This window comes from Hordeum vulgare, chromosome 1H (genome assembly GCF_904849725.1).
Source record: "Hordeum vulgare subsp. vulgare chromosome 1H, MorexV3_pseudomolecules_assembly, whole genome shotgun sequence".
Classification (NCBI taxonomy): domain Eukaryota; kingdom Viridiplantae; phylum Streptophyta; class Magnoliopsida; order Poales; family Poaceae; genus Hordeum; species Hordeum vulgare.
This window is the reverse complement of record NC_058518.1, coordinates 417,192,837-417,214,579: the sequence shown is the minus strand read 5'-3', so window position 1 is coordinate 417,214,579 and position 21,743 is coordinate 417,192,837. Positions and strand designations below refer to the sequence as shown.

Below are 21,743 nucleotides of genomic sequence, written 5' to 3'. Positions count from 1 at the left end.
GGTCTAGTCCATCATGTGATTCTCCCAATGACGTGATCCAGTTATCAAGCAACAACACCTTGTTCATAATCAGAAGACACTGACTATCATTGATCAACTGGCTAGCCAACTAGAGGCATGCTAGGGACGGTGTTTTGTCTATGTATCCACACATGTAAATGAGTCTTCATTCAATACAATTATAGCATGGATAATAAACTATTATCTTGATACAGGAATTATAATAATAACTATACATTTATTATTGCCTCTAGGGCATAATTCCAACAGTCTCCCACTTGCACTAGAGTCAATAATCTAGCCCTCACATCACCATGTGAATTACATTGTAATAAATCTAACACCCATACAGTTCTGGTGTCGATCATGTTTTGGCAGTGGAAGAGGTTTAGTCAGCGGGTCTGCTACATTCAGATCCGTGTGCACCTTGCATATATTTACGTCCTCCTCCTCGACGTAGTCGCGGATGAGGTTGAAGCGTCATTTGATGTGTCTGGTCTTCCTGTGAAACCTTGGTTCCTTTGCCAGAGCAATGGCACCAGTGTTGTCACAGAACAAGGTTATTGGATCAAGTGCACTTGGCACCACTCCAAGATCCATCATGAACTGCTTCATCCAGACACCCTCCTTAGCCGCCTCCGAGGCAGCCATGTACTCCGCTTCACATGTAGAATCTGCTACGACGCTTTGCTTGGAACTGCACCAGCTTACTGCACCCCCATTAAGAATAAATACGTATCCGGTTTGCGACTTAGAGTCGTCCGGATCTGTGTCAAAGCTTGCATCGACGTAACCTTTTACGGCGAGCTCTTCGTCACCTCCATACACGAGAAACATCTCCTTAGTCCTTTTCAGGTACTTCAGGATATTCTTGACCGCTGTCCAGTGATCCACTCCTGGATTACTCTGGAACCTACCTGCCATACTTATGGCCAGGCTAACATCCGGTCTAGTGCACAGCATCGCATACATGATAGAACCTATGGCTGAAGCATAGGGGACGGAGCGCATATGCTCTCTATCTTCATCAGTTGCTGGGCACTGAGTCTTACTCAATCTCGTACCTTGTAAAACTCGCAAGAAGCCCTTCTTGGACTGTTCCATTTTGAACCTCTTCAAAACTTTATCAAGGTATGTGCTTTGTGAAAGTCCTATCAGGCGTTTTGATCTATCCCTATAGATCTTAATGCCTAGAATGTAAGCAGCTTCTCCTAGGTCCTTCATAGAGAAACTTTTATTCAAGTAACCTTTTATGCTCTCCAAAAGCTCTACGTTGTTCCCAATCAGTAATATGTCATCCACATATAATATTAGAAACGCCACAGAGCTCCCACTCACTTTCTTGTAAATACAAGATTCTCCAACCACTTGTATAAACCCAAATGCTTTGATCACCTCATCAAAGCGTTTGTTCCAACTCCGAGATGCTTGCACCAGTCCATAAATGGATCGCTGGAGCTTGCACACCTTGTCAACATTTTTAGGATCGACAAAACCTTCGGGTTGCATCATATACAACTCTTCCTTAAGGAAACCGTTAAGGAACGCCGTTTTGACATCCATCTGCCAGATTTCATAATCGAAAAATGCAGCTATTGCTAACATGATTCTGACGGACTTAAGCATCGCTACGGGTGAGAAGGTCTCATCGTAGTCAACTCCTGGAACTTGTGAAAAACCCTTTGCCACAAGTCGAGCTTTATAAATGGTCACATTACCGTCAGCGTCCGTCTTCTTCTTAAAGATCCATTTGTTTTGAATAGCCTTGCGGCCCTCAGGTAGTATCTCCAAAGTCCACACTTTGTTCTCATACATGGATCCTATCTCGGATTTCATGGCTTCCAGCCATTTGTTGGAATCTGGGCCCACCATTGCTTCTTCATAATTTGCAGGTTCATTGTTGTCTAACAACATGATTGATAAGACGGGATTACCGTACCACTCTGGAGCAGTGCGTGATCTCGTCGACCTGCGTGGTTCAACAGAAACTTGAACTGGAGTTTCATGATCATCATCATTAACTTCCTCCTCAACCGGCATCGCAACGACAGAGGTTTCCCGCTGCCCTGCGCCACCATCCAGAGGGATGAAAGGTTCGACAACCTCGTCAAGTTCTATCTTCCTCCCACTCAATTCTCTCGAGAGAAACTCCTTCTCAAGAAAAGTTCCGTTCTTAGCAACAAACACTTTGCCCTCGGATTTGAGATAGAAGGTGTACCCAACTGTCTCTTTTGGGTAACCTATGAAGACGCACCTTTCCGCTTTGGGTTCCAGCTTTTCAGGCTGAAGCTTTTTGACATAAGCATCACATCCCCAAACTTTAAGAAACGACAACTTTGGCCTTTTGCCATACCACAGTTCGTATGGTGTCGTCTCAACGGATTTTGATGGTGCCCTATTTAAAGTGAATGCAGCTGTTTCTAATGCATAACCCCAAAATGATAACGGCAAATCAGTAAGAGACATCATAGATCGCACCATCTCTAACAAAGTACGATTACGACGTTCGGACACACCATTATGCTGTGGTGTTCCAGGCGGTGTTAACTGCGAAACAATTCCACATTGTCTTAAGTGAGCACCAAACTCGAAACTCAGATATTCACCCCCACGATCAGACTGTAGGAACTTGATCTTCTTGTTACGATGATTTTCCACTTCACTCTGAAATTGCTTGAACTTTTCAAATGTTTCAGACTTGTGTTTCATCAAGTAGACATAACCATATCTACTTAAATCGTCAGTGAAGGTGAGGAAATAACGATATCCGCCGTGTGCCTCTACGCTCATTGGGCCACACACATCGGTATGTATGATTTCCAACAAGTCACTTGCACGCTCCATTGTTCCGGAGAACGGAGTCTTAGTCATCTTGCCCATGAGGCATGGTTCGCACGTGTCAAGTGAATCAAAGTCAAGTGACTCCAAAAGTCCATCAACATGGAGTTTCTTCATGCGCTTTACACCTATATGACCTAAACGGCAGTGCCATAAAAATATGGCGCTATCATTGTTTACTCTAAATCTTTTGGTCTCAATGTTATGTATATGCGTATCGCTATCAAGATTCAATATGAACAATCCTCTCACATTCGGTGCATGACCATAAAAGATGTTACTCATAGAAATAGAACAACCATTATTCTCAGACTTAAAAGAGTAACCGTCTCGCAATAAACAAGATCCAGATATAATGTTCATGCTCAACGCAGGCACTAAATAACAATGATTTAAGTTCATCACTAATCCCGATTGTAGCTGAAGTAACACTGTGCCGACGGCGATTGCATCAACCTTGGAACCGTTTCCTACGCGCATCGTCACTTCGTCTTTCGCCAGCCTTCGTCTATTCCGCAGTTCCTGCTTCGAGTTGCAAATGTGAGCAACAGAACCGGTATCAAATACCCAGGCACTACTACGAGAACCGGTTAAGTACACATCAATAACATGTATATCAAATATACCTGATTTTTCTTTGCCTGCCTTCTTATCTGCCAGATACTTGGGGCAATTGCGCTTCCAGTGACCCATACCCTTGCAATAGAAGCACTCTGTTTCAGGCTTAGGTCCAGCTTTGGGTTTCTTCGGCGGATTGGCAACAGGCTTGCCGCTCTTCTTCGAATTGCCCCTCTTGCCTTTGCCGTTTCTCTTGAAACTAGTGGTCTTGCTCACCATCAACACTTTATGCTCTTTACGGAGTTCAGACTCTGTGACTTTCAGCATCGCAAACAACTCGCCGGGAGACTTGTTCATCCCTTGCATGTTGTAGTTCAACACAAAGCCTTTATAGCTTGGCGGCAGTGATTGAAGGATTCTGTCAGTGATAGCTTCTTGCGGGAGTTCAATCCCCAGTTCAGCTAGACGGTTTGAGTACCCAGACATTTTGAGCACATGTTCACTGACAGACGAGTTTTCCTCCATCTTGCAAGCATAGAATTTATCGGAGGTCTCATACCTCTCGATCCAGGCATTCTTCTGAAAGATAAACTTCAACTCCTGGAACATCTCAAATGCTCCATGACGCTCAAAGCGACGTTGAAGTCCCGGTTCTAAGCCATACAAGACTGCACATTGAACTATTGAGTAGTCCTCCTTACGCGCTAACCAAGCGTTCTGAACATCCTGATCAGCCGTAGCGGGTGGTTCATCTCCTAGCGCAGCATTAAGGACATAATCCTTCTTTCCAGCTTGTAAGATTAGCTTAAGATTACGAGCCCAGTCTACAAAGTTGCTTCCATCATCTTTCAACTTAGCTTTCTCTAGGAACGTATTAAAATTGAGGATGACACTTGCGTGAGCCATGATCTACAACACAAATATATTCAAAGTGGACTTTAGACTATGTTCAAGATAATTAGAGTTCAACTTAATCAAATTATATGCTAAACTCCGACTCAAAAAATACATCTCTCTAGTCATTTGAGTGGTTCATGATCCACTTACACTATCCCAAGTCTGATCATCACGTGAGTTGAGTATAGTTTCAGTGGTAAGCATCCCTATGCTAATCATATCAACTATATGATTCATGATCGACCTTTCGGTCTCATGTGTTCCGAGGCCATGTCTGCACATGCTAGGCTCGTCAAGCTTAACCTGAGTGTTCCGCGTGCGCAACTGTTTTGCACCCGTTGTATGTGAACGTTGAGTTTATCACACCCGATCATCACGTGGTGTCTCGAAACGACGAACTGTAGCAACGGTGCACAGTCGGGGAGAACACAATTTCGTCTTGAAATTTTAGTGAGAGATCACCTCATAATGCTACCGTCGTTCTAAGCAAAACAAGGTGCATAAAAGGATTAACATCACATGCAATTCATAAGTGACATGATATGACCATCATCACGTGCTTCTTGATCTCCATCACCAAAGCACTGGCACGATCTACTTGTCACCGGCGCCACACCATGATCATCCATCAACGTGTTGCCATCGAGGTTGTCGTGCTACTTATGCTATTACTACTAAAGCTACATCCTAGCAAAATAGTAAACGCATCTGCAAGCACATATGTTAGTATAAAGACAACCCTATGGCTCCTGCCGGTTGCCGTACCATCGACGTGCAAGTCGATATTTCTATTACAACATGATCATCTCATACATCCAATATATCACATCACATCGTTGGCCATATCACATCACAATCATACCCTGCAAAAACAAGTTAGACGTCCTCTAATTTTGTTGTTGCATGTTTTACGTGGTGACCAAGGGTATCTAGTAGGATCGCATCTTACTTACGCAAACACCACAACGGAGATATATGAGTTGCTATTTAACCTCATCCAAGGACCTCCTCGGTCAAATCCGATTCAACTAAAGTTGGAGAAACCGTCACTTGCCAGTCATCTTTGAGCAAAGGGGGTTACTCGTAACGATGAAACCAGTCTCTCGTAAGCGTACGAGTAATGTCGGTCCAAGTCGCTTCAATCCAACAATACCGCGGAATCAAGAAAAGACTAAGGAGGGCAGAAAAATGCACATCACCGCCCACAAAACCTTTTGTGTTCTACTCGAGAAGACATCTACGCATGAACCTAGCTCATGATGCCACTGTTGGGGAACGTCGCATGGGAAACAAAAATTTCCCTACGCGCACGAAGACCTATCATGGTGATGTCCATCTACGAGAGGGGATGAGTGATCTACGTACCCTTGTAGATCGTACAACAGAAGCGTTAGAGAACGCGGTTGATGTAGTGGAACGTCCTCACGTCCCTCGATCCGCCCCGCGAACAATCCCGCGATCAGTCCCACGATCTAGTACCGAACGGACGGCACCTCCGCGTTCAGCACACGTACAGCTCGACGATGATCTCGGCCTTCTTGATCCAGCAAGAGAGACGGAGAGGTAGAAGAGTTCTCCGGCAGCGTGACGGCGCTCCGGAGGTTGGTGATGATCTCATCTCAGCAGGGCTCCGCCCGAGCTCCGCAGAAACACGATCTAGAGGAAAAACTATGGAGGTATGTGGTCGGGCAGCCGTGAGAAAGTCGTCTCAAATCTGCCCTAAAAGCCCCATATATATAGGAGGAGGGAGGGGGACCTTGCCTTGGGGTCCAAGGGACCCTCAAGCGGTCGGCCGAGCCAAGGGGGGGAGGACTTCCTCCCCAAACCGAGTTGGACTTGGTTTGGTGGGAGGAGTCCCCCTCCCTTCCCACTACCACCCTCTTTTTTTTTTCTTTTCCTTTGATTTTCTTTTCTTGGCGCATAGGCCCCCTTGGGGCTGTCCCACCAGCCCACTAAGGGCTGGTGTGTCTCCCCAAAGCCTATGGGCTTCCCCGGGGTGGGTTGCCCCCCCGGTGAACTCCCGGAACCCATTCGTCATTCCCGGTACATTCCCGGTAACTCCGAAAACCTTCCGGTAATCAAATGAGGTCATCCTATATATCAATCTTCGTTTCCGGACCATTCCGGAAACCCTCATGACGTCCATGATCTCATCCGGGACTCCGAACAACATTCGGTAACCAACCATATAACTCAAATACGCATAAAACAACGTCGAACCTTAAGTGTGCAGACCCTGCGGGTTCGAGAACTATGTAGACATGCCCCAGAGACCCCTCGGTCAATATCTAATAGCGGGACGTGGATGCCCATATTGGATCCTACATATTCTACGAAGATCTTATCGTTTGAACCTCAGTGCCAAGGATTCGTATAATCCCGTATGTCATTCCCTTTGTCCTTCGGTATGTTACTTGCCCGAGATTCGATCGTCGGTATCCGCATACCTATTTCAATCTCGTTTACCGGCAAGTCTCTTTACTCGTTCCGTAGTACAAGATCCTACAACTTACACTAAGTTACATTGCTTGCAAGACTTGTGTGTGATGTTGTATTACCGAGTGGGCCCCGAGATACCTCTCCGTCACACGGAGTGACAAATCCCAGTCTTGATCCATACTAACTCAACTAACACCTTCGGAGATACCTGTAGAGCATCTTTATAGTCACCTAGTTACGTTGCGACGTTTGATACACACAAAGCATTCCTCCGGTGTCAGTGAGTTATATGATCTCATGGTCATAGGAATAAATACTTGACACGCAGAAAACAGTAGCAACAAAATGACACGATCAACATGCTACGTCTATTAGTTTGGGTCTAGTCCATCACGTGATTCTCCCAATGACGTGATCCAGTTATCAAGCAACAACACCTTGTTCATAATCAGAAGACACTGACTATCATTGATCAACTGGCTAGCCAACTAGAGGCATGCTAGGGACGGTGTTTTGTCTATGTATCCACACATGTAAATGAGTCTTCATTCAATACAATTATAGCATGGATAATAAACTATTATCTTGATACAGGAATTATAATAATAACTATACATTTATTATTGCCTCTAGGGCATAATTCCAACACTATCTACAAACACAACCAAACTCAAGGCAAAATGTATAAAGACAACTATCGGTGCAAGCACTCGACAGAAGTCTCGGGGACTACACCCACTGGGTTCACTCAGAGTGAACCCATTGCAAACAACAACTGCTATTCAAGAAAAGCCAGTGGGTTACAGGGGAAAAGTAAATACTTACTAGACCACTTACTCGGATATCATCGCGCAGCTCCAAGCTCCGCTGGTACAAGGCCGCAATGGAGTCATAGGCCCTCTTGGCTTCTCCAGCCATCAGCTCCGCCTGCACCATAGCCCCCTTGGCCGCTCCCACCTGCTCCTCCGGAAGACGCTGGATGCTGAATTCAGCATTCGACGAACCTGGAATCGTCGGAGGTTCCTGAGGCATCCCAAGGTCCGCCCCAGTCGGCCCCTCCTCGACCAGCACTGGTTCAGTCGGGGGCGGCGCCTCTGTTGGCAGCACGTCGGCGGCGAGAGCGGCAGCGGGAGGAGCAGCCTCAAGAACAGGCTCCACAGCTGGGTCGACTCTCCCCTGGTCGCCCTCATCCAGGCAGATCGCCGGTAACAGGCCGAATGACATGAGGTCTCAGAAAAAGAAAGAAGCACCTGGCTGGGACGCGATAGTATAAAACACTCGACGTTCCTACAACGCACCTGGCTGAGACGAGACGACGTTGTCCGTGTCCATGGGGTCGTCTTCCTGACGCGCCGGAGAGGTGGCAGAAGTAGCGACCCTGTCGAGTGAGATCCATTCGGCCAGTAAACAGAAGTTCACTCGGACATCAGAAAGAACTGAAAGCTGAGTACACTTACGTGGAGGTGACGGGGACAGCGACCCTCATTCGCGGCAGAGCCTTCCGAGGTTTGGGCCCACTCGGCTTGGGCACCTTAGAAGATTGGCCCGCGGGCTCAGCGGCGGCATCCCTGGTCCTCTTAGTGCTTCAAACACTCGGGACCACTGGAGCAGTAGGCGGAGCACTCGAAGACGCGGGAGGAGCTGAGGGGACAACGGGCTCGTGTCGGCACTTGGTCCGATGCTCCAGTTGCGGAGGTGGCGAGTCCCGCTCCTCGTCTTCTTCCTCTTCCTCGCTGTTCTCCTCCTCCGATTCTCCGCTGTCGGAGACGTACTCGACGCTCTCCACACTGCCCTCCTGGCTGCCTTCCCCCTCTTCCTCCTCCGGATTCCCATTCGAGACGGGGGAGAACCAGTTGGTCCACGCCTGCATAAATTTCAGTCGGAAACATTGGACATCACACGGAGATATAGACAAACGACAAGAATTAAGACAGTTCAATGCACTCGACAAGTGCCACTCACCTGGTTCGGTGGAGGATGATCCGCGCTGTAAGGCTTCACTCGCCGGGCCCCTTTGGGGTTCTCGCAGGGACCCGTGATTTGGAGCACCCACGAGGTCACCCTCTCCTCAGTCACGCCCACCACGTTGGTCCGAGTGGAGTCTTCGGGCCCCGTGTAATGCCACATGGCATGGTCGCGAGCCTGCGAGGCTGGATCCGCCGACCAAGGAAGACTTCCAGCAGGTCTATACCGGTGACCCCCTCCTGACGACGTCCACGAGTGCCTCAACCAAGGGCTGGACGTCGTTCTTCTCCGCCTTCGAGAGCGTGAGCTGCTTAGGCGGGGCGGGCCGATCTAGACTAAAAGGAGGCAGCCCAGTCGACGCATTCAGACAGGCGATATCCTGGCAGTAGAACCACGTCGACTGCCAGTTCCTAACCGACTCACTTAACTAGAGAGCGGGATAGCTACTCCGACTCTTCTTCTGGAATCCTAAACCCCCGCAGAGCTGGAGGAGGTGCGTCTTATCATCCGACTGGCTAAGTCGTTTGATGGTTTGGGATCGGGCGGAGAAGATGTGTTTGAACAAACCCCAATGGGGAGGGCAGCCGATGAAACACTCGCACAAAACTATAAAGGCAGAAAGATGGGCGATGGCATTCGGAGGAAAATGGTGAAGTTGGGCCCTGAAGTGATTCATGATGCCCTTGAAGAAAGGATGCGGGGGCAAAGAAAAACCTCGGTGGACATGGCTGAGGAGCAGGACGCGCTCCCCCTCCCGAGGCGCCGGCTCGACCTCATCCTCCGCCGGCAGTCTCCAGGACTTATGCACGAGCATTCCGTGCTCCACCAGCTACAGCAGATCTCCCTCCGTCACCGTGGAGGGGAGGAAGTCTCCTTGGATCCACCCCGCCGGCAGCGGCCGCTGCCGCCGCTGAGCAGGCGCCGCCGCCTTGCCCTTCTTCTTCCTCGCCTCCATCTTGCTGGTCTGACCCTTGGTCATGGAGGCGATGGCGAACCCTCGAGAGGAAGGAGAAGGAAGGAGTGTAGGAGCGCTGGAGGTGGCGAGGAAGACGGAGCAGGCGAGAGCGAAAGATTCGGCGAGCGTAACGAAGAAGCCTCGCCGCCCAGATTTAAATAAGGTTCCGACTGGGTCACTGGCGGGTGGCCCCGAAACCTTATCCGCCCGACCGGCCGCGGCGATATCAGTGGAGGAGTTGAAGGCACGAGAATCGAGGCGTCACGCGCTACTCGAGTGCGCTGACGTCATCCCCGCTGAGCGCGCGGAACCCGAAATTCGAGATCCCGGAAAATCCGCCGCTGTCAGGTGACTGGTCGCGTCAAAAGATGCCGCAGAAACACTCGGCTCCCGACAGTCTGTTTCGCAAGCACTTCCACTCGGATCGTTGGTTAGAAAAGATAAAATGGATAGAGGCAAGCAACGCCCAAGCCGAATCTAATCCAGTCGGATCCGAACTTCAACAACCGCTTCGTCGTTTCAACCCCAATCCATTCGGGGACTAATGATGGGGTCATAGTCCTAGGGTAGGGTCATAGGCCTGCCATACAGGTCCTACCCAAGGACTACCCCACACAAAGGACAGGGCCCTAAGTCTGCCCCAACTGAATTAAGGAGTCCCCATCATCCAGTCGGTAACAGGTCCTGAATCATCCAGTCGGAGACTAGCATTCGGAGGATACCAAGCTAACCGACTGGCTACACTCGGTACATCGTAACCTCTCTGGAGGGAAATTGCCGTACGTTTTCAGGTGCATTTATTAGCATTTAGGGCATACATTACCTGTAACGTACGCATTCAACCCCCGTTACTCCATCCCTGCACCGGAACCGTTGCGGAGGGCAGCGCACTCTATATAAGCCGCCCTCCCCCACTGGTAGAAGGGTTAGCAAATCATTGTATTCCATATTACACTCGACAACAAGCTCCGAGAGCATTGAGACGTAGGGCTGTTACCTCCATCGCAGAGGGGCCTGAACTCATACAACCTTGCCGTAGCTAGGACTCTGCCCATCTCATTCGTACCCTACACCTCTACTGTCAGGCTTATACCCACGACAGGCGTGGTGTAGATTCCACACCCACGAGAGCCAATAGTCCCATGGCAAGGAGGATAGACTAGGACTGAATCTCATTCTATCAGAAGTATTATCCCTCTCTTTGGACTGTTATGATGCCCTGGAAGTACTCATCTCATCTAATCCATTTGCAGCTTCCTGCGTTTGACTGATGAGCTCGCGAACTGGACAGGGGCTAACAAGAATAAGATAAATCAGCTGATCCTAAGAGCGAGGGAGCCAGATTAAAGACGTTTCAGGCTGTGTGGCCCGTTACCTGACTATACTTCGTATGCCGAATTGCCGATTACTTTTGAGTGACACCTTGTATGTACTACCCCTTCTTGATGAATGAAAATCCAATCTTGAATTTTCGTCACAAAAAAATTAAATTTGTTTGGAGGATTAAATCTTATTTCCAGAGAGATATTACCTCGGAACAACACAAAAACTAAAATGAAATGAAACTAATTTTTATAATGTATAGAACAGGGTATTCAAACGTCACCTATTCACCTATTGTGCCCTGATTGACTCAATGTCTATACCAATCTGAAAACCATAAACCCTGCAAGAACATAGACACTGCACCTAATACTTGATAGTGTTGACAAACTAGAATTTATTGAGACCAACCTCTTTCTATTCTAACTAATGCTCTATGTATATTCTGTAGGTCAAATTCATCATTGATGCTATTGGATGGCACACAGATAGTTGAAGACATATTAAAATTTTAGACCCGGACTGATCATACATGTTTAAAATTTACCTTGCAAGGAACACATCTAATTCAACGTATAAAGGTAACACTGGTCATTGATTCACTTGCACCCAACGCCATGCATCATTCAATTATATTATCTTTATATATCATTTTTGTATGCAAGGAGTATTCTGAATGGTCAAGCTTTTTTGGTGTATGCTTTATGGTTCAAATTATTGCCAATATAATCCTCAGACTTTGCATTAGCTGTGCTACAGGAGATGTAGGCAGAGATGTCTCTTCACTCTATTGAGGTGGAGTATATGATACTATCAAATGGGAACTGTCCATGAGTGTGTGCAAAGGACAATATTCTGTATTTTGCTACCATAGTCTCGGTATGTTTTTGCTCTCTTCTTCTATAGGATTCGTTTAGATTAACTATAATGCACAACAATGTACATGACACACTTCAACTATCTATTATATAGCAATGTTTCTAACGATATATAATTTATACTTTTCTTACTTGCCATCTTACTATTCACATCATATATTCACGGTCATGATATTCGTGTGTTCTCTTTCTTTTGCAATACTACATGAGGATAGCATATTCAAGTTCAGATATGCATATGGCAAAAACATTTACTTCTTAGTTTTCTGCGGTAATTATTGTGATGAAACATGCCATGTTTCTTTTCTTATGTGTGGGTCAAAATCAATTGTGAACAGGCCAGTTTCATAATTATCATGTACCATAATAGAAGGATCAAGCATATGCTTCTGTCCAGAATTTGAAATCATTGGCTCACTGAACTGCAGTCCTTTCAATAACTATTTATGATTGTATATATTACACCAATTATCTTTTAAAGAGAAATTCAAGTTAATTTCCGGACAAGGATTTTTTTTTATTAGTAGGCGGGGTGTCTCTTCACTCTCTTGAGGTGGAGCATGTGAGGTTATCCTGTCACATGAATTGCTATGTGTTTGCTTGCTTCTTCTATATGATTCCTCTAGATAAACTGATAGTTCACATCAATGCGCAGAACAAATTCCAGTTATCAATTATATCGCTATGTTTCATCGGTTATCTAATTAATACTCCCTCCGTTTCAAAATTCTTGTCTTAGATTTGTCTATATATGAATGTATCTAGTCACATTTTAGTATGTAGATACATACATTTCTAGACAAACTTAAGACAATAATTTTGGTACGGAGGGAGTAATATTCTTCCGTGCAAGCTTATCCTTTTCCTAAATAACGCTAAAAATTCCCTCAGCAACGCGCGGGGCATCGACTAGTATTTAATAATTATCGGGCCAAAAATATACTAGAGGGGGGGCCACCTGCTGTCCACAAGCCAACACGGCACGCCCACTCCCCTGGGTGTGCCCTGTTGCCTTGTGGGGCCCGAGCAGGTCTTCTGACCCCCTCTTCTTATATACGGTATGTTTTAACGAAAAATATCATGAGGATACTTTCGGGACGAAGTGCCGCCGTCTTGGGACGAAATTACCTCTATGATCACCCAATCATTGAGTGACGCTTGGCTACTCCCAAAGCGACCATCCAACATTCGAGTATATGATACTCCTATGGTCTAAGGACGCGGGTAAAGTTAAGATTTTATATGAAATTATCGACAACAAATTAACAACGTGATGTCGTAGTATTTCATAAGTTGGGTCTATTCAGCATTATTGTTACTCTAACAATGTTTTTTCATTATATGTGGCATCTTTGTTACAATAAAAGTGCAAATGGTTAGGAAAACATAACTATCAACTATGCATGAGCTAGCCGAGATGCCTAACTAGTGATCTGATTGGTGTTTACAGTTTCACGCATGCTAATAGGTTTTCCTATCTCACACTTAAGAATCATTGGAACTACACATAAATATAAACTTAATGAACATGAGGCCTCTTCCAATGCACAAGTGCTTAGATGAGGTGCTAAGCACATGAAAGAGTTTAGCAACTAAAGCCCCAATGTATATGAGCTTAACTTGTTACAGCTAAGCTCCGCTCCCTTCATTTAATGACTTGACAACTAAACTCTTTCGCGTATTGGTGAGCTTCCTTCTTTAAGTGTTTTATCTAGGTTCGCGCATTTGACATTGTTTTTTCTGTGGTCACCAAACACACATCTCTCCTAATTACCTTGCCACATCTTTCTTTTCATCTGGCTACTAAGATGCTTCAGTTCGCCAGGTTGTCTCTTGCCTTCTCATGGTTTCAGCAGACAGTATTAAAGGTTGACCTCGTTGGGGTTTTTCACATATATGATAAGCTTAGCATCTATACAAGAAAGCTGGAAAGAATCCAAAAATTGATTCAATAATTTTCCACCACTGTACCACTCTGCAGATGAAGCCCAACCAAGCCTGCATGCCCAATGAAACGACAATAACCACATATGAACCGTAGGAGCCCTATGGGCATGCTACGGGTGCGCCCATGTAGCGAGCCTAAGCCGCAATCGGGGAAATGTCATGGACTACACGTGAAGGACAGTCGCACGAGCGGGAACCGAAGATGCATCAATGGTGGAGGCCGTCCTGCTGCAATCCTTGCCGCTTTGCGTGGGTGTCACATTGCCGCTGGGGAAGAGCCAGGTAGCTTGCCTGCATCTCCATCACTCCCGGAAGGAGAAGGCTGCCGATAGACAAGATCGATGCATGTGCCACCTTGTTGCCAACACGACATCTCGCTTCGCAAAACTGTTTGATCCGTAGCGCCACCACGTGAAAGAACATTGTCCCCCCGTTGCCAACCATGCACCTACGAGCAGTGACGGAGGTATGGGTGGATAGGGTGGGCCATGGCCCACCTAAGATATGGAAATAGCCTTTTCTAGTACTGTAGCAAAAGGCCAAAAAAAAAGAATAAATAAATATATATGCAAATTACAGTATTGGTCCACCCTGGCCCAATGGGCTACGTCCGCAAGTGCCTATGAGCTTTGCTTGGCGGTGTTTGCCGGCGATAGTGCGGGAGGAGGGGGCAGCGACCGTGACGTCTAGGGTTTCATGAATGGCAATCACTTTACTAATATTGAGACATATTATTGTATCTGAAATGATTATGTATCACACGTATGCTATCTTGGTTATTATTGGTATTTAAAAATAAACTTCGCCATTTAAAAAATGCACTATTACAGAGTATAATAAGAAGAGAAAAATCTCCGTGATCTCGTAAGTCGATAATGTAGTCGTGATCCTGTAAGTTGGTCACATGCTGTCACGTCTTTAGCCGAAAAGGTGCACGCAGTCCGTCCACTGGATGCGTAAAATATTAGAACATAATATTCAGACTTTTCGTCCTAATAAGTGGTCCATGTTGATCGAGTTCCAGACACTCTTGTATATCTTGAGGGATCTCATATCTTGAAGTCAACTGCCTCGTGACGATCGTTAGTTAAAACAACAAGTAATGCCCGTCATGTTTTGCATCTTTGAGCCCGGTGTCATGTGTGCTACCTGCATGCATGGGCGAGAGTTATGTAGGCATAGCATGTGTAGCTGTCCAAGCATACGACCTCCAACTAATTAACATGCTGGCGTCCACTCACAACCTACGTATAAACTATGAAAGACCTACAAAACAATGCCATGGTTAACTGCAAAGATGTTGAGTTCCCACGCTACATAGCTCTAAACAAGGCCTGAGGGCCGCCGGATGACACAATCACGCCATCAAAGAGCAGTGCTATCGTTGTTTCACCGACGGAGAGAGAAACCAGAAACCATGGAGAGCGGGTCCGGCATCTCCGACTGCGTGAAACATGGTGAGTCACAACGCGCCGAGTCAGTACAGCTTGCATGCTGCCCATAACCGAAGAAGCCGGACTACTAATGGCAAATGGCAATGCCACTGCCGCCTAGAAATTGATCAGAAGCGGAGGACCTATGTGCAGAGAATCATGGAAGTGTGAGTACATATCCCACTCCCACCAATATGTATCATTGATATCTGATCTGACAGCCCACGTTACGTTTTTCTACTTTTTCATCCGAAGCACAGATTGCATTCTAGCTCTCACGCGGATCGAAGGGTGACATCTCCTAGACGACTCAACAAAGGAGGGGGTGACGTCAAAGGTGTTGTCGTCATCGATCGGATCCAGCAAGGGTATGGTTTTCACCTATGGGGCAACACTCCAATAAAAGTTGCTGAAGTACTCGTCTTCTGGGGGTACCCTCTCTCGCCAGAGTGCCCTTCACACCGTTTGTTTTGTTGAAGATATTATTACTAGGCTGTTAGGCCGATCCTAACCCATCTAGCAAATCTGCTAGGTAGTTTAAATCCTGTTATCTCTACCTTTCTTTTTGTACTTCAAGTCATATATATATGCGCTCAAGGAATAAGCCCCTTCCTATCAATATATACCCACGACCCTCTCACGAAAGGGTAGAACGCTTCCATCATAATTTCTACATGGTTATCAGAGCTACCTCTTCCCCTACGTCCTAAAGTTAAAAACCTATCTTCACGAGTGCTCCGATGGCGTCCTCATCATCAACCCAAGCTATCTCCGGCGGTCTTGGACCCCAAGTCGCGGAGAAGCTCACCAGGGAGAACTATCTCCTCTCGAAGGCACAGATCCTCCCACACTTCCTTGGCGCCGGCCTCTATGGCTACCTTGATGGTTCCATTAGTGCGTCGGAGAAACTCATCGTCGTCAAGGACAAGGATGGGAAGGATTAGTCGATCCCGAGCTCAGCCTACGAGGCATGGGTGAGACAGGACCAACAGGTCCTTGGCACATCCTGAACAACCTGTCAAGAGATGTGATCTTCTCGGTGGTCTCCATCCGCACAGCGCACGCGCTCTAGACCTCCCTCGGTAATATGTTCGCTTCACAATCTCGTTCACGTATTAATAACATACGCATCTCCCTAGCCAATGCTCGGGAAGGGACCCAATCTGCCACGACGTACTTTGGAAGGATGAGGGCGCTAGCAGATGAACTCGCTACTGCTGGAAAGCCACTCGATGAAGACGAACTTCTCTCCTTCATCATCGCGGGACTGGACCTTGAGTACAACTCTGTAGTCTCGGCCCTAGATGCCCGCACGGAGCCGGTCACCGTCGACTTCCTGTACGCGCAGGTCTGCAACTTCGATCAGCGCGTGGAACTATTCATGGTTGGCGTAGGCGGCGAAGGATTCAAATCCTCTACTAACATTGCTGCTCACCGAGGAGGGCCGCCCCCATCTCGTGGCAAGCCTCGAGACCAGAAGCAATCTAGTGGCGGCTACAGGAAGAAACAAGGTGGCGGCGCTGGCGGCAACAACGGCGGTGGGCGCCCCTTCTACAACAACAAGAAGGGAGACCGACCAGGCGGCGGTCCAGGAGGCCCTGGTGGCCTGCCGAACGGCAACAACTCCAGAAGCAACGATCACATCTAATGCCGGATCTGTGGGAAGCTTGGCCATAGCGCCAAGGTCTGCTGGTACAAGTTTGACGATGATGCTCTCGAAGAAAAGGTGGTTGCTGCCGCCTAGTATGGGGTGGACACAAACTGGTACGTCGACAACGGGGCGACCGACCACCTCACCGGAGAGCTAGAAAAGCTGACTGTCCGTAAGAAATATCGCGGTCAAGATCAGATACATGGTGCCAATGGGTCAGGTATGAGAATAGATCATATTGGTCAGTCAGTATTACATACCTCTAGCCGTCCAATTTATCTCAAAAAAGTCTTCATTCACCTCATGCTAGAACAAACCTCCTATCTGTTCATCGCATTGCTTTGGACAATTATGTGTTTCTTGAGATACCCCTTTTTCTTCTTGACTAAGGACCAAGCAACGAGGAGAATTCTCTACTGAGGTAGATGCGTCGGTGGCCTCTATCCATTGATCTCGGTGTTTAGAAGTTCCAATAAACAAGGCCTTGGTGCCACCACATTATCCTTGACAAGGTGGCACGATCGCTTAGGGCATCCTTCTTTTGCTATTGTTCAACGTATGCTTAGAAAAAATAAGCTCCCATTTGTTGGTGAGCCTAGTAGTGAGACAATTTTTGAATCTTGTAAGAAAGGCAAAAGTCATCAATTACCTTACCCTGTGTCAACTATTGTTTCTTCCAAACCATTAGAACTCATTTTTTCTTATGTATGGATGAAAACACCTCTCTCTGTTGGTAGACATACATACTATGTGTATTTCATTGATGATTATAGCAAGTACACGTGGATCTACCATATCAAACATAAATCTGATGTCTTTCAAGTCTTCCAAAAATTTCAAGCACTTGTTGGATGAAAGTTTAATAGCAAAATTATCTCAGTCCAATCAGACAGGGGTGGTGAGTATGGAAAACTCAACCCATTTTTTTTTCCAGAAATTGGGTATTTCTCACCATGTTTCCTTCCCTCATGCTCACCAACAAAATGGCTCCACTGAATGCAAACACAAACACATAGTTGAAGTTGGCCTTTCACTTCTTGCAAATGTGTCCATGCCATTAAAATTCTGGGATGAAGATTTTCTTACTGCTACTCATCTTATCAATATTATGCCTAGTCGAGTTATTAACTTTGAGACACCCACTAAAAAACTCTTGCATATCAAACCGAATTATGCATCTCACAGAGTTTTTGGCTGTGCGTGCTCGCCCAACCTACAACCTTACAATTCCAGAAACTTTCTTTTAGGTCCAAATAGTGTGTGATCATTGGATACAGTCCTCAACATAAAGGCATTAAATGCCTAGATGTTTCCACACGCACAATCTACATCTCCAGAGATGTTGTTTTCGATGAGACAATCTTCCCTTTTAAAAATCTTCATCCCAACGCCGGAGCACTCCTACGCAAAGAAATTCTCCTTCTTCATAGTCATCTTACCAACTCGGCTATAGAGGAAAATGATACTACTGATCATATGAATAATTCTCCTGACCCTAGTTCTCAGCCTCCCAATGATGGAGATTGTGCAGGAAATTTTTTTCTTGAAGAAATCGGCTCGGAAAATGCTCAAAATGGAGTGAATCAGCCGTTATTTCATGCTGCAGAACAGGACAATAGCACAAAACACGAGGTGATTCGCCCCAGCCTGCAGCCTCGGGATTGCCAAGCGTGGGATCCCATGCATATTCGCTGCCGCCTGCACCTGGTTCCGCCTTGGGGTGCGGCACTCTCTCTGAACCACGTGGGGCTGAGGAGGCCCACTCCACGCCAGCCACGCGCGCGCGGCACCTGCAGCGCTCGTCTACCCGCTCCTCGGATGGGGGTCCTGTTGGAAATATGCCGTAGAGGCAATAATAAATTAGTTATTATTATATTTCTTTGTTCGTGATAATCGTTTATTATCCATGCTATAATTGTGTTGATTGGAAACTCAAATACATGTGTGGATGCATAGACAAAACACTGTCCCTATTAAGCCTCTAGTTGACTAGCTCGTTGATCAAAGATGGTCAAGGTTTCCTAACCATAGAAAAGTGTTGTCACTTGATAACGGGATCACATCATTAGGAGAATCATGTGATGGACAAGACCCAAACTATGAACATAGCATATTGATTGTGTCGTTTTATTGCTATTGTTTTCTGCGTGTCAAGTACTTGTTCCTATGACCATGAGATCATATAACTCACTGGCACCAGAGGAATACCTTGTGTGCATCAAATATCGCAACGTAACTGGGTGACTATAAAGGTGCTCTACAGGTATCTCCGAAGGTGTCCGTTGAGTTAGTATGGATCAAGACTGGGATTTGTCACACCGTGTGACGGAGAGGTATCTCGGGGCCCACTCGGTAATACAACATCACACACAAGCTTTGCAAGCACTTTGACTAAGTGTAAGTCACGGGATCTTGTATTACAGAACGAGTAAAGAGACTTGTCGGTAACGAGATTGAAATAGGTATGCGGACACCGACGATAAAATCTCGGGCAAGTAACATAACGAAGGACAAAGAGAATGACATACGGGATTATATGAATCCTTGACACTAAGGTTCAACCGATAAGATCTTCAGAGAATATGTTGGATCCTATATGGCCATCCAGGTCCCTCTATTGGATATTGATCGAGGAGTGCCTCGGGGCATGTCTACATAGTTCTCGAACCCGCAGGGTCTGCACACTTAAGGTTCGATGATGTTTTAGTATAATTGACTTATATGTGTGGTTACCGAATGTTGTTCGGAGTCCCGGATGAGATCACAACCGTGACGAGGGTTTCCGGAATGGTCCGGAAACGAAGATTGATATATAGGATGGTTTCATTTGGTCACCGGAAAGTTTCGGGCAATTCCGGCAGTGTACCGGGAGTGACGAATGGGTTTCGGGAGTTCACCGGGAGGGGCCCACCCACCCGGGAGTGAGCCAAGGCACTAGGGTGGTGCCACAAGTCCTTAGTGGGCTGGTGGAGTCAGCCCAAGGGGCCCATGGCGCCACATAAGAACATACCAAAAGAAAATAAACGAAAAAGGGAAAGAGAGAGGTGGGAAGGAAGAGGAGGAATCCTCCTTCCCAAACCGAATTGGAGGAGGAGTCCTCCTCCTCCCTTGGACGGCGCTACCTTGAGGACTTGTGACTCAAGGCTAGCCCCCTCACTCCTATATATATTGGTGGTTTAGGGCTGATTGGAGACACAACTTTTGCCACGTGCAACTCAACCCTAGACCACATAGTTCTACCTCTAGATCGGATTTCTGCGGAGCTCGGGCGGAGCCCTGCAGGAGTAGATCATCACCACCACCAGAGCGCCTTCACGCTGCCGGAAAACTCATCTACATCTCCGTGTTTCTTGCTGGATCAAGAAGGCCGAGATCAGAGTCGAGCTGTACGTGTGCTGAACGCGGAGGTGCCGTCTGTTTGGCGCTAGATCGGAAAGGATCGTGGGACGGTTCGTGAGACGGTTCGAGGGACGTGAAGACGCTCCACTACATCAACCGTGTTTCTTAACGCTTCCTGATGTGCGATCTACAAGGGTACGTAGATCCAAATCTCCTCCGTAGATGGACATCACCATGATAGGTCTTCGTGTGCGTAGGCAAATTTTTGTTTCTCATGCAACGTTCCCCAACAGTGGCATCATGAGCTGGGTTCATGCGTAGATGTTATCTCGAGTAGAACACAAAAGGTTTTGTGGACGGTGATGTTCGATTTGCTGCCCTCCTTAGTCTTTTCTCGATTCAGTGGTATTGTTGGATTGAAGCGGCCCGGACCGACATAACTCGTATGCTTACGAGAGACTGGTTTCATCGATTGACCTGCAACCTCGTTGCATAAAGATGACTGACGGATGTCGGTTTCTTCAACTTTAGTTGAATTGGTTTTGACCAATGCGGTCCTTGGAGAGGTTAAATAGCAATTTGCACATCTCCGTTGTGGTTTTTGCCTAAGTAAGATGCGATCATGTGATATCATAAGCTTGTTTTTGCAGGGTATGCTTGTGATATGATATGGCCAATGACGTGATGTGATATATTGGATGTATGAGATGATCATGTTGTAATAGTTAATATCGACTTGCACGTCGATGCTACGGCAACCAACAGGAGCCATAGGTTTGTCTTTAAACTAACGTTTGTGTTTGCAGATGTGTTTACTATATTGCTAGGACGTAGCTTTAGTAGTAATAGCATAAGTAGCACGACAACCTCGATGGCGACACGTTGATGGAGATCATGGTGTGGCGCCGGTGACAAGAAGATCGTGACGGTGCTTTGGTGATGGATATCAAGAAGCACAAGATGATGGCCATATCATGTCACTTATGAATTGCATGTGATGTTAATCCTTTTATGCACCTTATTTTGCTTAGAACGACGGTAGCATTATGAGGTGATCTCTCACTAAAATTTTAAGGCGAAATTGTGTTCTCCCCAACTGTGCAGCTTTGCTACAGTTCATCGTTTCGAGACACCATGTGATGATCGGGTGTGATAGACTCAACGTTCACATACAACGGGTGCAAAACAGTTGCACACGCGGAACACTCGGGTTAAACTTGACGGGCGTAGCATGTGCAGACATGGCCTCGGAACACATGAGACCGAAAGGTCGATCATGAATCGTATAGTTGATATGATTAGCATAGGGATGCTTACCACTGAAACTATTCTCAACTCACGTGATGATCAGATTTGAGTTAGTTAATTTGGATCATGTACCACTCAAATGACGAAAGAGATGTACTTTTTGAGTGGGAGTTCTTAAGTAATATGATTAATTGAACTAATAATCATGAACATATATAGTCAAAAGGTCTTTGCGAATTATGATGTAGCTTGCGCTATAGCTCTACTTTTTT

At 46.5% G+C, this 21,743-nt stretch overlaps 1 non-coding gene across 1 annotated transcript; it reads left to right on the top strand.

Moving 5' to 3' along the window:
* Positions 1-16,458: 16,458 nt before the first annotated feature.
* LOC123423709 lies at positions 16,459-16,597 on the top strand. The gene has a single exon (XR_006621285.1). It is a non-coding gene; the product is annotated as a small nucleolar RNA Z247 (small nucleolar RNA).
* The last annotated feature ends 5,146 nt before the right edge of the window (positions 16,598-21,743 follow it).